The 11,559-nt window shown below is 41.9% G+C and overlaps 1 non-coding gene across 1 annotated transcript; it reads right to left on the bottom strand.

The window, feature by feature from the left end:
- Nucleotides 1-10,500: 10,500 nt before the first annotated feature.
- Nucleotides 10,501-10,573, bottom strand: trnav-uac. Its single transcript has one exon. It is a non-coding gene; the product is annotated as a tRNA-Val (tRNA).
- Nucleotides 10,574-11,559: the final 986 nt, after the last annotated feature.

The raw sequence follows: 11,559 nt of genomic DNA, 5'->3' as shown, positions 1-11,559 counted from the left end.
GGGTTTTAGAATGGGATCTTATTTTATGGGATTTTAGAATGGGACTTTCGTCTGCCCAATATTGAGGCAAACACTGCAGTATTCATGATTGAACAGAGAACACTTACCAGTATTTACTTGGTTCTTGCTATCTACTGATTACCCCATTTTCTCAGCTCTGAATAGAGAGCCTTTCTGCCATCTTTCTCATGGGGCTTTGACTAAAGGGCCTGTCCCACTTGGGCGACATTTAGGCGACAGTTGTTGCGTCGTGATGCGAGCGTGATGCGTGGTAAGGCGTGGTGATGCACACAGTGATGCGCGGTAACGTGCGGTGCCTCCCTGTCGCTCCAGGATTTTGGAATGTTCAAAATCCAGGGGTGACATTTGGGTTTCTCATCATGTTGTGCGCCCTGTCACACGCTGACGTATGCTGTCCTGTGGGTGACGCCCAGTTAGGGTTGGGTTAGGGTTGGGGTTAGGGACCCCAGATGGGCTATAAATATTCTTCCTTCAATGCATGGATTTTAAACATTAATACATTAAAATAAATACAATAAAATCAATTGTGCAAATAAAAAGATCGTTCCGTTTTATTTATAGATTATTGGTCCGCTTCCGGATCCGATCACCGTCTCTATAACTTTTCACAGGGATGGATTCAGTGAGTGTAGATTGAACTCCCCTCTCCCCTCTTTCCCCCCTCCCGCCCCCCCATCCCTCCTTCTCCACTCCCCCCTACCCTTCTCCCCTCCCTTCTCCCCCCCTTCTTCCCTTCCCCCCTCTTCCTCCCTTCTCCACGCTCCACTCTTCTCCCCCTTATCCACTACTCCCTCCCCTCACATCCCCTTCTCCACCTCTCCCTCCCTTCTCCCATTCTCCACCCCCCAACCCCACTTTCCCCAACGCCCCCCCCCATTTGTGGATCCAGCCTGCGACCAGCGATCCCCCGCACACTATCCCACACAGGCTAGGGTCAATTTATACAAATCTGTGCGTCTCTGAAGTGCGGGAGGAAACCCTAACCCTAACTCTACCCCTAGCTCTAACCCTAACCCCAACCCTAGCCCTAACCCTAGCCTCTGCCTGCTCCTCATGGGAACTAAACTGTTGGCCACGAGTTGTTAGTGGGATCTAGCTGTCACAGGCTGGGTCCACAAATGGGGGGGGGGGGGCGACCCCTCTCCTCCCTTCTCCCCGCTCCTCTCTTCTCCCCCTTATCCACTACCCCCTCCCCTCACATCCCCATTCTTCCCCTCTCTCTCCCTTCTCCCACTTCCCCCCCACTTTCCCCGATGCCCCCCATTTATGGACCCAGCCTGTGACAGCTAGATCCCACTAATAGTATGTCGTGCAACTTGACAGTTTTACGGGCGTTAGTCAGTCACTGACGCTCCGCAGTCACCCAAATGTCGCCCAAGTGGGACAGGCCCTTCAGTTGTCAATCAAACCTCTACCCAAGCATGTCTTACTTCTTTGATCTGTGTAAGAACACTTGACAAACCTATTGTAGAATAATTTAAAGACAAATTAAAACAATAAACTGCTCATTGTGCCATTGGAACTATTAAAGCTATTAACTAACAGGAATCAAAAAGCATGAAAATGAATTGACTAGAGCTCGTCAACATGCATTTCTGTACTTTCAAATAACTATCTGCAATTACAACTATTATGCTTTTAACAAACATTTCACCCAGTGATAACAAATCCAAAATGATTCCTAATCAAGTTGGTGATTTTTTCTCATGTGCAGTTTTTTAATAAACTAAGCAAGAAAGGGTTACAAATTTGAGGCCCATCTATTTTTACTGTTCCACCCACCGACCTGAAGATCCTGGAAAGATAAACTCCAATAAACAAGGAAGTTATCAAGGAGACATGTCAATTCTTCAGCATCTCACTGCCCACGGAATGATTGTTCAAGGTTTTTACAGAGGTTTGGTATGCAGGAAACAAACTCCATCTGCCATTCTGCTGTTTGAAACTAAAATATTTTATTGTTTGAGTGTTGCTGTTGTCAGATATTTGGCATGATATCCCATAACCATTGTGTTCAAAGCACCGAATGCAAACAGATTGTGGCATCTAACACTGCACATGTTAGTTTACGCAAATGGCTTATTCCCCATGGTTTCTTATGTCGTTGACATTATTTCCACTGAAATTCTACGTTTCTTCACTCACTGGCAACCATAACTGGGGCTCTAAGTGATGAGCAGCAACTTAAACGTTTTGAAAATAGATGACTACAAATCCAGTTGGTCTTATTTCAAAGCTATCAAGAACAATACTGAGGTTTGCTTGAAAAAATTAGGGCATTATTTGAAGCTGTTCATCAATCCATTTAATACGACTCATTCCTGTTTGTGGTGACACAGAATGGGTACTAACAATTCTGGCCCCTATTGCCCGCAATCTTTCTCATTAATGTAAATGAACCGGCAGAATGGGGAGTTCATCAATTACTGCCTGTTTTGCAGACATGTCAAAGTTAAATTCTAACACTGTTATAGCAAACAAAATTAAATGAAGGGTTTGTTGACAATCTGGATTAAATTGTTTGCTACACTAGTATTCACAGACAAATTGAACGATGATTCAACTCAACAAGTGCCAATGTCAAATTGAGTATTGGGCTCAAATTTGACAATTGTGCTGATGGGGGACCTGTCATTATTGCATTATTATACTGTGAGCAATGTTTGACATCTGTGCTTGTGCAGATTGGTAAATTTCAACATTTGCTCTCTGATATTCTACTCTCCCACGGGTGCATTACGGCACCCAAAACAAACGGGATCCGTTATAAATTACTGATCTTCAGTAAAAAGCGTTAACTATTTAACGATGGCTGGAGGGCCTTCAGCAGCCTGGGGCTCGACTGGATCGGGCGCGCAAATCGGACGCGGCCTGCAGCGGCACAGCGCGATGGAGCACACCTACAACTTTGCCTCTAGGTCAATCCTGCCATGCTGCCAGGACATTGGGCCTCTATGGCCAGCTGCAGCTTCGACTTTTAAAATGGTGCCAAAAGCTGGCGATTCTTGTATATGGTCACAGTGGGCTATTTCTATACACTTCGTACTTAATCTGGGATTATGTTTACGTATAGTAATAATTTACTGAACAGTATACCAAAAAAGAATATCACTGTACTTTGGTACATGTGATAATAATAAAGAACCATTGAACTATTGAACCATATTTCTGAGCTATTCGTATAAAAAACACTGCAAATAATTGGGCTTGTTAAATGACATATAACTTGATATTTATTTGCATGCTAAATCATAATTTCTGAAATTCTTTGACCTGAGACATTAAATCTGTTTCTCTTTCCACAGATGCTATCTGAGTGTTTTAAGTCATTTCTGTTTTGTGTTTTTATTCCCTGTAAGTTTCATCAGAATGAAGGTGAAATCAAAGATGGAGGGCTCTTCGTGCTTATGGGCAGCTTTCTTTAAGATCAAAGGGAAGCTTAGTCATTTTGCTACTCATGCAATATCTGGACTGTGATGTATACATTTAAAATTACCTGTATGTGGTCTTGGTAATGATACCCACGAAACAAGTGGATTATCATACAAATCCATCTGGTTTACAGATGTCCTTCAAGAGAGGAAATGTATCATCCTTAACCGAAAGGAACAACATGTGACTTCAGATCCGCAGTAATGTGGTTGAAATTAACTGGAGAGAAAATGAATAAAACTGAATATACAAGCTGGCAACAACCTAGGTACTGAATGTAGGAAACCATTTATTCTTGCAAAGTCCTTCTCACAAAAAAAAACAGGTGACTGGTGACTGAATTGGAGAATTCTCCACATATTCTGGCACAGAACCTGACTCGGGATCAAGCCTTACAAACAGTTTCTCAGTGACAATCCTTGGGTACGTCCTGTTCCACTGTCTGGATGACCAACCTGAGATGGAAGTGCAGTAGTAAAGAGGATAGAAGATGTCATCCTAGGTATGCTCAAAATTGGAACCAGACTACATAAGAACAAGAAGGCAGATTATTATCTGAATGGCGTCAGATTAGGAATAGGGGAGGTGCAACGAGACCTAGGTGTCCATGTACATCAGTCACTGAAAGTGAGCATGCAGGTACAGCGGGCAGTAAAGAAAGCTAATGGTATGTTGGCCTTCATAGCGAGAGGATTTGAATATAGGAGCAAGGAGGTCCTACTGCAGTTGTACAGGGCCCTTGGTGAGACCGCACCTGGAGTATTGTGTGCAGTTTTGGTCTCCTAGTTTGAGGAAGGGCATCCTTGCTATTGAGAGAGTGCAGTGTCGGTTCACCAGGTTAATTCCCAGGATGGCGGGACTGACATATGATGAAAGAATGGATCGACTGGGCTTATACAGTATTCACTGGAATTTGGAAGGATGAGAGAGGATCTTATAGAAACATATAAAATTCTTAAAGGATTGGAGAGGCTAGATGCAGAAAAAATGTTCCCAGTGTTGGGGGAGACCAGAACCAGGGGTCACAGTTTAAAAATAAGGGGTAGGCCATTTAGGACAGAGATGAGGGAAACCCTTTTCACCCAGAAAGTTGTGAACCTGTGGAATTCTCTGCCACAGAAGGTGATGGAGGCCAATTCACTGGATGTATTCAAGAGAGTGTTGGATATAGCTCTTAGGGCTAACTGAATCAAGGGATATGGGGAGAAAGCAAGAACGGGGTACTAATTCTGGATGATTAGCCATGATCATATTGAATGGCAATCCTGGCTCGACAGGCCAAATGGCCTATTTCTGCACCTATTTTCTATGTTCTTAAAACTCTAGTAGCAATATCTGTATATTGTGGATGGCTTGATTGCAATTATGCAGTCTTTCTGCTGACTGGATAGCATACAACCAAAAACCTTTTAATTGTATCTCGGTACACGTAACAATAAACTAAACTAAATTACTACACGACATTATGATAAATATGTATATTTTCTCTTAATTATTACCTATCATGATTGATGAATATCTGAACTGCCATGTTAAACAACAGTTGGAACAACACTGAACTTAATAATGACACAGAATTTGCTCTAGATTGGACAATTCAACATCCATCATGAATGATGGCTGGGTAGAGCTATAATTTACTGAACTAGCCAAGTCCTGAAGGACATAACTGCCAGACTGAGTCTGTGGCAGATGGTGAGTAAACCAACATGAAAGATAATCATCCCCACTGATCTATGTCCTGCAGCTGAATCTGTTTATGGGAACACTGTTAGCAAGATGGAATATTTCCCACTGCTCACGCAAACAAACTTTCAACATTACTTCAGAAGTTTAACATTATATAGGTCAAAACAGCCTCCTCAATCAGCATTTCACAGCCAATGTATCAAGCAGTGCCTATGATATAATAATCTTTCAAGTGACCATGAATGTTTATTGATCACCTGAGATTATTGAATTTAATTGTATTTTGACCAACAATTGTGCAAGTCTTGATGATACATGAGCCTTATATCAAAGATTAAGTATTTGTGAACAGTTTCTACAGTTCCAGTATTTATTTTACCTATGACTGCTCATTCCTGTCTCCCCCTGGAAATAGTCACCCATTCCCATCTCTTTCTACAATATCCTTGGGCATTAGCTTGTTGTCCGTTTGTTCACTGAGCAGATAAGAGAACTAGACTTAAACTCAACGTCAACAAAAGGGAGGTCCTCTTTCAATCAGCCCCTTCTGTACACCATTCCCATCTGACAATGAGGTCCTTGAGAAGAGAATGGTGATTACATGGACCGCTTGCCATGTCTCAAGTTGGTTGGTGGAGGATGCCCTGCTGAGAACAGAGGGATGTTGGGTGGCTGCCAAGATCAAAGAGGGACCAGGCATGGAGGTGAGGGGTGAGGGGGGGAGGGGGGGGGGGCGCCGAGAACAAAGAGAGAATACTTTTGTAGCTTTGTCGGCCCCCATTACATGGTGTCTCTTGCATACTTGTACTGTATGCAGACAAAGAATCTCACTGCACCAAGTACATGTGACAATAAAGCATCAATCAATCAACCAATCCAAAGCCTCTGCTCAGTGAAGGCAGACAATGTTGATGACATTCACTCTTGACTGCAATGTTGGCTGTCTGATGGAAAGGGTGTTTGAAGATCAAGACATCAAACCCAGTTCTAAACTCACAGTGTTATTAGGCAGTGATCCCTGCCCATTTATATGCTTCTTAGATTTGGACTACTTACAGCAGGCACTTCTATACCCTGGGGAGATACTAACGCTGTTTCCACAAAACTCTCTAAATGCATTGTCCTGATAAACAAACCAAAATCCATATCCATGCTAACATCCCCAGCATTGAAGTCTAATTGCCATAAGTTAACCCCAATGGGCAGGCCATGTTTACATGCCTGATACCTGGCTGCTGTAACAGATACTATTCCTTTGAAAGGTTTTCTCACAGTCTCCATGATTCTTGAGAATCACTGCCCCATGAATACTTAAAGAGAAGAAAATGTTGAGGATGGCAATGAGGACCTTAAAGCCATGCATCAGGAGAACACAGAAACCCAGTGTAAAATAAATAATGTATATCTTCCCAAAAAAAACACCCTCATGCCTTGCCAACTACCTCATGTTTCATCTTGCGGCAACATTTATTGGCCTCCAGTCAGCCTAGGATCCACGGAAGTGGACAAGAATCAAGTAACCTCGATCCTGGGAACCACCTAAGAAAAGAGGATATGTAAACGCTCTCTAAACATATTGCCTTCTGAAATATTTATATTTAGCTTGAGGGTCAAATAAATAATGTCAGATAGTTACAATGAACACCTATAGTGAAGAAAACTGTATTTTTCGTTTGGCTGTGTGGTAATTTACATATCACTGTACCTTAATTGGTACATGTGACAATAAAAGACCTTTGAAACCTTTGAAATACTTCATTTTTAATATTTTTTTGGAATATAAAGTGCTGTCCCAAATATCCCTGCTGAACCTAGTTTCCATCTTATTTTAGGTACACACAATTGCTGGGGAAATTCAGCGGGTGCAGCAGCATCTATGGAGCGAAGGAAATAGGCGACGTTTCGGGCCGAAACCCTTCTTCCATCTTATTTTGATGTTTTATATTCATTCAGCTTGAGATTTGACTTCTATTTTTGATCATTCTAGACACTAAATTTCAGCGCCAAACTATCTCAAGTAATATTGAAGTAAATGTTTTGTCTTAAAAAAACAGTTCTGTGGTTTCCAATTTGGGTAACCAAAGGAAAATTTATATTTAGCCCTGGAAAAGAAAGGATGTAGAGAAGATGTTTCCTCTTGCGAAATAATCTTGAACTAAGAATCATTGTTTAAGAAGAGGTTTTATTCATAAACAAAATTATTTCTCTCAGATGGATGGATTTCTTTGGAACTAACTTGTTTGTTAGAGACAAAATAAATAAATACTTGAAAAGCAAGGGGGTAAAGAATTACTGTGAGAATGTTAAGGTGGAGGTTACAGTCAAATCAGCCAAAATCTTATTAACCGCAGTTTGAGAGTCTGAGTGGCCCATGTCTGTTCCAAATACAAGTTCCCCAGGTTGTCAAGGGGTACTGTTGCTGAGAACTGCTTGCAACCCAAACAGATAAAATGAGGCCCAGACCTGAGTTCCCACAGGGTAGAAGTTGCCTCCAACATTGCAGCAGCCGGCAAATCCATCGCACCATCCACCATCAGTTAGATTTAGCTCTTAGGGATATCGAGGGATATGGGGGAAAAGCACTGATTTTAGATGATCAGCCATGATCATATTAAATGGTGGTGCAGGCTCGAAGGGCCAAATGGCCTACTCCTGCACCTATTATTCTATGTTTCTTTCTATCATCTTGGTCTCCCAAATGCTTGTTCATATACATGGTCTGTACATATGTAAGGGCTTTGTAAACTGGGTAGGACCTGTAGATTTTAGTATGTTTATTTGTAGAATACCATAACACTAATATAGTATTTGATTTACATCCCGATAAATTTGATTCCTATAAATAAATAAATAAATATAAATAAAATTAGTGTGGATTAAAATACACAGCTAATATTAGTGTGGATTATAAAAATGAAATCATATTTGACTGGCTTATTCAAAGCCAAAGTCAAGGTAGCCTTTATTGTCATTCAGACCTTGCGGTCTGAATGAAATTCCGTTGCCTTGCAGTCCTACATATAGTAAAAATGGCAAAAACACACAATAAACACAAATTAACATCCACCACAGTGAGTTCACCAGGCACCTCCTCACTGTGATGGAAGGCAAAAGTATTAAGTCTTTGTCTCTTCCCTTCTGGAGCTGTTTGAGAATATGAGTAGTATAATCGTTCAGTGAACATGGAAAAGGTATATTTATTTTATTCAGAAGGCTTTTAACAAGGCCTTATACAAGACAAACTGTAGCTAAAAGAGTGCATGGAACTAAGGGTACAACATTGACATGGACTAAAAATTGATTAGCACCAATAAAGTAAAGTTTGGAGTACATAGGTCTTTCTCAGGTTGGTATGTTGTAATATGGGTTTGGCACACAAATTGATTCATTGAATGCCAAGGCACACACTATCAACTGTATGTTAATTTAGCTGATGATACTAAATGTGTTTTTCTTCTTTACTATATAGTTTACAGTGTACTATGTTTACATATTCTGTTGTGCTGCTGCAAGTAAGAATTTCATTGTCCTATCTGGGACATATGACAATAAAACACACTTGACGACTCATTATCTTTTGAGATTTGCTGATAATTCAATACTAGCTAGCATTTAGATCAGGGAGGGGTGGAGACAGGGCAGCTGGTGGACATAACCAAGCTGAATACGTAGGTTAGAACATAGTAGATGGAAAATAAAGTGGGAAAATGGGTAGTCAACCACTTTCATGCAAAGAACAGAAAAGGGGAGTACTTTTAATATGACAGATGGGAAATATTGGTGTTCAAAGGGATCGTTGTGTCCTTGTGCACAAATCACTGAAAGTTAACATGCACGTTCAGTAAGCAAATAGGAAGCAAAATGTTGCGTTGCCCTTTATTAGGAGAGGATTTAATGATAAGTAAAAATGTCTTACTGCAATTACAATGTAATGTATTCATGCATATTCATGTAAATATTAATGAGTTGGTGTTCCATATAAGCAGGGAATGTTGGGTAATAAATCTCTCTCTCTCGTGATCCAGGCAACCAACATGTAAGTTGTTATTCATTCTGCCGTCCGGAATATAACAAAATTGGTGACGAGGATGGGATAGAGTTTGTGAACTCATCCTTTAAATACAGTGCAGGACTGTTTTGCAATATGCAGTGTTGTTTAACATTTTCAACAGTAAATGCGGAGTTATGTCACAGTTGTTTGCGAGCTGGACACGATAGGCCGCAGATCCTTCTATGCAGGGGACTGTAGTTTAAAACAGCAGCTGGACAAACCATCGAGAGTTTGTCAGGCTATCTCTATGTTGTGTCTACGTGGCAAGATGCCGTCCTTGAGATTGTATAAGATTTTTTTTTGTCGAGTTCCTCAAGCTGAATAGCCTTTGTACAGCTACGTTTTAGGCGAATTGTTACACCAGAACAGACAGGAAATCGGGGTTTTTGAACGGACTTTAAAAAAAGAAAGAGAACGACACGATGGTTGCGTTCAAGGGCTACATTGGAAACCTTGGCACGTTTGACCAGAGTAGAGAGCCGTTCAGCTCCTATATGGAGAGAGCAAACATGTTTTTCACGGCAAGCAACCTAATGGAGATTAGTGGTGAAGGAAAGATAGTGACTGAAACAAATAAGGCCGTTTGCGAATGCGTGAAAGCGATTCTGCTCACGGAGATCAGTCCTGAAGTGTACGGACCTCTCGTGAATCACTTTGTGCCCATAAAGGCAAAAGATGTGCCATTCAATGACATTATGAAGAAATTGGAAGAGCACTTCAACCCAAAGCCTCTGGAAATAGCAGATGTCGACAGTAGAGGCCGTCCGCTGGTTGTTCCGAGGGCACCTGGTGTGCCTGTATCCACGGCACTGGTTGTGCCTGTCTCCCCTGTACCATTACTGTTTCCTGGCTCTGTTCCGCCAGTCCCACTTGTATCGCCCGTCGTGCCCCTCGTTTCCACTCGGTCCCGTCTCCTCATTCGGCCTCCCGCTCGGTTCTGTACCTCGGGTTCTGGGGGGCTCCTGTAGCGGCATCTAGTGGTGGCTTGGGGCAACGAACCCTCGTTGTTGGCTGGCGGGGTCACGTGATCGCGGGCGCTTTTTCGCAGGTTTTTGGATTGTTAATCAGTCGAGCTCCACCCGTGTAGAAGAAGCTTAGTTGTATTTGGCTGACTCAGGACGCAGATGAGAAGAAACGCTTTGTTTATCGTTCTAAATAAAGGATTCATTTCCACTCAACTGTCTCGTCTCGCCAAAGTATAAACTCTGTACAAACTGCACCCATAGTCAGGAACATAGTCAGGAGCGTATTTGGCGCTGCAAGGCAGCAACTACACCACTGTGCCACAGTGCTGCCTAAAAAATACATGATTCCACTGGGGCTCGAACCCAGGACCTTCTGCGTGTAAAGCAGATGTGATAACCACTACACTATGGAACCTTCTGGTGCAAGGAATGTTGATGTGCTTTGGTCAAAGGCATTAGTTATGTTATCAAATGGGAGATTTTAAAATCCTGATTTATTTTAAATAATTGTTCTTACTTCACCAGCAAAGCCATGTGGCAGGAAATCATTGCACAAACTTCCCCTACCTCACATTGAGATGAGACCTTCTGAGTCGGCATTTCAACATCTATATTTAATATTTAATGGAGTTGAGTCAGATGATAGCCTGAACCTAGGTTGAAGGTAATGAGTGGTCAAAGAACCTCTTCCACTGATGATCCACTGCCATAAAAAAAATAAAGGAGTTCATCTCTGTTATGCACTGTTTTCACTCAGCACTCCATTAACCAGAGTTTGTTATGAATGCAAACCATTATAAACACTGGTTGTATCAGAGTCTTCAACTGATAAGGGCATTCTATTCTATCATGTTTCTTTGCCATAAACACTCCTGGACTTCAGTCATGTGACTTTGTTAATTAACGAGGTAAATTTGACTGTAAGTGATGTTATCACAACCCAAGTAACCTGACTGGTAGGCAGAGGCTACTTTACATTTGTACCTGACTGACCCAGATTTCTTAATAATAATAATAATAATAATAATAATAATATCTTTTATTGTCATTGCACGTCAGTGCAACGAGATTTAGTGTGCAGCTCCACTGATGTACAAGAAAGGTAAATAAATACAATACATAAATAAGCAAGCTGAATTGATTGACGTGACCATCTGAGGGAGACTGTCCAAAGGTGGTGGGTGGGGGGGCACTCATTAGGGCCGGTTCAGAGCTGCTATAGCTCTTGGGATAAAACTGTTCCTGAGTCTGGAGGTTCGGGCGTAGAAGGCCTTGTAACGTCTGCCGGAGGGAAGTAGTTGAAACAGACCGTGGCAGGGGTGTGATGAGTCCTTATGGATGCTGAGGGCCTTCCTGAGGCACCGCGTGTGGTAGATGCCCTCCAAGGCTGGTAGCTCTGTC

The sequence above is a fragment of the Amblyraja radiata genome, chromosome 12, assembly GCF_010909765.2.
Source record: "Amblyraja radiata isolate CabotCenter1 chromosome 12, sAmbRad1.1.pri, whole genome shotgun sequence".
Lineage (NCBI taxonomy): Eukaryota > Metazoa > Chordata > Chondrichthyes > Rajiformes > Rajidae > Amblyraja > Amblyraja radiata.
The sequence above is the reverse complement of the archived record's forward strand: the minus strand, read 5'-3'. Positions and strand labels throughout refer to the sequence as shown.